Below are 6,000 nucleotides of genomic sequence, written 5' to 3'. Positions count from 1 at the left end.
TAGTTCTATCTAAGGAAACAAGAGTAAAGGAATGAAGTTATAGCAACATCTCGAAGGCTAAAGAGTAAAACAATAGACAAAGTAAAGCAAAAGAGGGCAACAACTATAAGCATTAACACCGTAGGAACAAGTAGTAAGGACTGAAGCTATAGGGCGGTACTATATAGATAGCGCGGAGAAGGTAAGGAAAATAACGTAGTAGAGGTAGGGAAAGACAAGCAATTATTTAGTCTCGGGATCTAGCTATAATTCTAGGCGGTCTTCGTCGCTAGACTAGTCGAGTTCCTCCTCGGAGTTAGAGTTAGATAGCTAGAAGTCCGGTTTACTATCGGAATTAATATCGGAAATGCTCTACGCGTAATTAATATATATATAACCCTCCCTTTATTTATAAGTTATTCCTAATGGCTTACTAAGACGTATCTAGGGATACGTATAGTTGTTAGGTAGAACAGGATCTATAATCGCGGCAGGATCCTCCTCTCGATAGGCATCTAAGGTCGGTAGAGGGTCTATAGAGGCATTAACTTCCTCCTCGGTCGGGGGAGGGCGGGCTAGCTCTCTTAATTCGACGATCTTCTTTAGGTTAGCCCGGGGGTGCGAGTGCTTCAAGGTAGCACTATTAAGCTCCTAAAGTCGGTACGTAGAACTATCGTAAAGGACCTCCTACACTCTATAAGGCCCTTTCTATTTAAAGGCTAGCTTATAGGAGTAACTGTATTCTAACTCGGACCGGTATAGGAGAACTATATCGCCAACCTTTAGAGGCTCCTAATTAATAGTATTATAGTTATTAAAATACTGCTTAGCCTCTTTACGAAGGCGCCGTTATCGAGCAAGTCCCTCCTAAGAAGTAGTAGTTATGTCCTTAAGAGCCTTAGCGCGTAGGGCAAGGAGATCCGCTCTAGTACGAATAGACCCCTAATCGTAAACGCTATACGTGCGATAGGACAACTTAATAGGAAGAACGGCGTCCCTCCTAATTATAAGCTCTGCTAGCGTAAGTCTAGTCGTATCGATAATAGTAGTTCGATCCGCCTAGAGAAGGGCCGGAACGCGGGTAGAGATAGGAACGGACCTATCCCCTCTATTAGTTATCTTAGATAGGGCATCAATTAAAGACCGATAGCTACGCTTAATAATAGTATTCGACTAGGGATAGTACGGAGAGATGCGAACGTTCTTCGCCCTATACGAAACAAGTAGTACTTAAACTTCTTTAGCTATATTATTCGTAGCGTTGTCTAAGATAATCTCGTAGGGTGTTCCCTAGCGGCAAAACAGATCTTTAAATAGGAAGGTAGCTATATTACGAGCATTAATAGCGCCGTAGCCCTTGTAGAAATAATAGGCTTTAGGCTATCGAGAAAGACCTTCCCGAATAATATAGAGGCTATTGTTCCGGCTTAGATAAACCCTATTACCGTACTATCGCTTACTAACTAATTAGGTAGCAGGGATACGTAGCTCGCCTAGCCGACGGTGGCTATTCCTAAAATTGCACTTAGGACAGCTCTTATAGTAGCGAGAGACATTAGCCTATACGCTATCCTACTAGTACCGCCGACGAAGGATATCGAAAGTGCCCTCCGCCGCCTAGTAGCCGAGCTTATCGTAAACGGAACGAAGGATCTCTTATCGGGCCGCTAGGTCGTTAATAATACGCTAGAGAGGTATATTAACTATCGCTTGTCGCTAAAGGATTCGATCTTTAACTAGGAATCGGCGAGAATAGCAAATAACCCGACGGTATTAACTCTTTAATAGGCTAGGCGCTTTCTTCGTATAGGTTAGGAAGTAGGCGATATAATAGGAGTCGTTAGAGTAGACCCTATTAAGGATATTATCCCTCTCTAGTTTATCCGCCTTATCTTTAGCCTAGTCGTTATCGTTAGTAGTAGGGCTTCCGTCGGGCTAGTTACTAGGTTAGTCGCTAGGTTAGTTATCGGTAGTAGGCCTAGTAATCGCTAGTATAGCATTAATATAGAAGGTAGCGAAGAAAGTACGGTTAATTACCGTATCGACATCCTCTTCTTCTATTATCTCGGCGATGTCCTCTTCTATAGCGGGCCTTCTAGAAAGGCTATCCGGTCTAGCGTACTTCTTGCTAGGAACGTAGAAGACGTCGAAATCAAACAAATAGATCTAGGCAACCTACCGAGCTATCGTAGAGTTTAGTAGGTCGGAGGCTATATAGTTAAGCTAATAGACTAGCGTCTAAGCATCGATTTCTAAGCGAAAGAACACACTAAAGAGCTATAGTCGGAACTTCTTTAGAGCCTTATAGACTCTAAGGCATTCTCGCTTGCTAGTATCGTATCGGGCCTCGATCGGTTTCTATAGTCCGGAGTCGTACCTAATAGGATAACGCAAGGATAGCTCCTTACGATTACACTATATTAGTATCTCGCTATAGCCTTCCCCGCTCGAGTTAATAGTAACAATTATCAAACCCGCACCCTCTAAGTAGTTAATAGATGTTAGTATAGGTACGCTAACGAGCGCCTTAGTTACCGTATCCTTAGCCGCTTAGTAAACGGAGGTCTATTCGAATTTAGCATCCTTCTTAAGCAAGGCGTATAAGGGCTTATATACTAATATAAAGTTCTCGACCTAGATACGGAAGTAGGAGACTACTCTAAGCTAGGTTCGGACATCCTTCTAATAGGTAGGATCCGGCTAGGACACTATCTTTAGGACCCGTATATTATTAGGATAGCGGCCGTTCTTATTAGTTACAAACCCGACAATGTTTATTCGTTTGTATAGGAGCTAAAGCTTCTCTCTATATACCGTTAGGTTAGCTCGCTCTAGGTCGCAGAGGACACTATCGAGGTTCTAAATGTATTCGAGAAAGAACCTACGGATACTAGGCTCTACTTCCTTATTATCGTACCTAGTTTTAGGGCCCTTAATACCGATGTCGTCGAGGAAAGGCATCGCTATATAGGAGATATAGGCCGCGAGGACTTAGTTTATAATACGAACGAACTAGGCTACGGAGTTAGTTGCCCCTTAGGGAAGGGTTGTTTGTCTATATAGCCTAAGAGGTGTCTCGAAACTAGTAAGGTCGCGGCTATTAGGATAGAGAGGGATCTAGTCGTAGCCCGAGAAAACATTAACTAGTAAGGCTACAACACAGTTAGCAAAAGCTTCCGAGAACCTATTAGTCTCCGGAAGGAGGTTAGTATCTCTAATCGTAACTACGTTAAACTTTTGTATAGCGTTAATTAGACGGTACTTCTTTAGTTCCCTAGGAGCTGTTTTCTTTTAAACTAGGAAGTATAGATTACAATACGAGGCATAGGAAGGCTTAAGTGTACTAGCCTTTATACGCTGTCGTATTATGTCCTTAACTACACCTCGTAGGCTTAGGTTTAACTTAAAACCTAGATAGGCCTAAGGTTTATATTCGATCGTTCGGATCCTCTACGGAGGGGCAACCTCCGGATTTATCCTACCTAGGTAAGTGAAGTTATATGCTAACACGGCCTCGCGATTATATAGAAGCTCGTATAGCAAATCCAGTTTACGATCCGAAAGCTCGATGCTAGGTTTGATTTTCGCAAGCCTCTCCTCTATTAGCCTTAACCCCCTAGGGATAGTAGAAAACTTTTTAGTAATATACTTCTAATCGTACGGACTATCCCTAGGTAGTAGTGTCGCCTCCTAATTAAGGCACTTTTGTCGCTAGTTAGGATTTCCGCTAGGATTAGACCTATCGGTGATATATACGCTGCCCTTTACGGGCTTAATCTTATTAGCTACCCTCTTATATAGGGTATATATACTAATCGATTGTCGAACCCGAGCTCGCTCTCTTTGTCGCTAGGCTTAGAGATTAGCGCAACAAAACAGCGCGTAAACTTCTTTAGAAGTTTCCTTAAGTCGATAGGTATATAGCTAGTAGTCCTAATTTATAATACCGGCGAAAACGTTAGATTCGTAATAACACCCCCGGGGTAGCATTAGACTCGCGCTCTAATTAGTTAGTTTAGGTAGACCCGCGTCCGGTAGTAATACCTCCAGCGACGACGTATAAGATAGCATTATTACCTTAACTTGTATAGCAGGTATAGGTAGTCGTTATATTATACTCGCTATCGCTTCGAGTACTCGTCTTCTTAGTATAGAACCTAGAAACTTGCCTTAACGTACAGATCGGCGCACTTCTAGAAATGACCTATTTAAGCTACACTAACTTATAGCGCAGATTGCCGGTCTTACAACCGCGCCGTAGCGTTTCCCGAAGACCGTCTAGAAGTAGTAAGGATATCCTCGTAGGACTTATAGCCTATATTGCCGACATAACTAGTAAACACGACTCGGTTGCCCTTCTAGTTAGCGATAGTTCCCTCCTAGGAACTATCGTCGCAGTTGCGCTAGACACCTCGAGTTATGCGAGACTATAGTCGACCTAGGATAATTAGCGTGTTTAGGTCGGCGGCAATCTAGAAGGTAAAGGAAAAGCATATACCGAAGGCGTCTACTATAACATTGTAGCAAGCACCTACTAGCGCAACCTCCCTATTTACTCCCTATATACCGAGGGAAATGTCTTTGTTTATTAGTAGCCTAAGTTGTTTAGCCTAACGCTTACTTATAATAAGTAACTCCGAACTATTATTAAGCATTGCTAGCATCTGTTAACTATAGCTCCCGATAGTAACTTAAATATAGATAGCGGGAACGACGGCGAAGGAACGGGTAACTGCGGAAAGGTCTATATTATTAGGGATAGAATAAAGTTCCTTAGGTCGAGGAGGTCCTACTCGACCGATTTGTTAGCTAGTAAACCGGACAGCCTTAATAGAGACTGAAACTAGAGTAGGGTCGGGATTATTACTATCCCCTCGGCCTATCTCCTTAACTCCCTCTTCGTTAGCATTATCGATAGTATCTTAGTTCTCGTAGGTTACCGATTCGCCTTCTACTAACTCTTAGGCACCTAAAAATTTAGGAAGGAACTATAGGAAAGAGACGTCGATATAGTCTTCTCGTCCCTATTTCCTTCGGAGGGCAGCGAGGTCTTTTATAAAGGTAGCATCGTTAGGGATTCGGCTCTAGAATAGATTAGTAGGCAAACCGTATACTAGTAGCTCTCCTATAGACACATTAGACTTAAGGTCTAGGAACTATAAAGCCTAGAAGAGAGCGTTTGCCTTTGTGTCTAAGGAGTTAGCTAGGCTAGTACTATACTTTTTTATATACCTATTAAAGCGAAAGCTCTTTAGGTCGGATAACTTCCGTTTATAGGCAGGTAGGTTAGCTAGGCCTAGGGTACTACTAATGTCGGTAGTAACATCCTCTATATCGACCTCTAGAGTCTCTAGGACGACTAGGCTCTCTATAGGTAGGGTACTAGGTACGGTACTAGATCGGGTAGTACGGTCTGTAGCTATCTAGAGAGTCTTAGTTTTAGCGGTTAACTCTCGCTATTGCTTAGCCTTATCGGCCGCCTTGTTCTTTAGTACCCTAGTAGGGGCTACCGTACTAGGGCGAGTAGGGTTCTAAGGGCTCTTGCCCTTACTTTAGGACTAGGTCTAAGACCGTATAGTAGCGTAGACATCTATACTGTTCTTAGTAACCGCGTAAACATTAGTAACTGCGTCCGGGTCCTAAGAAACAAAGTTGACCTTAATAGGCTTAGTAGTACTATTACTGCTCCGCTCCTTAACCTGCTTTGCCCTAACCTTCTAAGTTTCACGTTTAGCAATAGCGGCGAGGGTACTATTCCTAGTGTCCTTAAACTCGATCTTGCCGCTATACTTCTTTTCTAGAAGGGTCTTTAGCTAGGGCAGCTTCGGGGCTCTCCGATCCTATTCGAAATCAATCTTGTTACCGGTGTCTATATAGTAGAATCGGCCATTTACTTACATAATAAGCTTCCTTTTAAGAAGCTCTTTCTAGATAGGGTAGGACGATTAGATATATTTAAACCCGCTATATATCTAGCACTTGCTATCTAAGTTAGAATAGATCTTCCGCATAGCGTAGACA

This window comes from Pseudocercospora fijiensis (genome assembly GCF_000340215.1).
Source record: "Pseudocercospora fijiensis CIRAD86 unplaced genomic scaffold MYCFIscaffold_5, whole genome shotgun sequence".
NCBI lineage: Eukaryota > Fungi > Ascomycota > Dothideomycetes > Mycosphaerellales > Mycosphaerellaceae > Pseudocercospora > Pseudocercospora fijiensis.
This window is presented reverse-complemented; position numbering follows the sequence as displayed.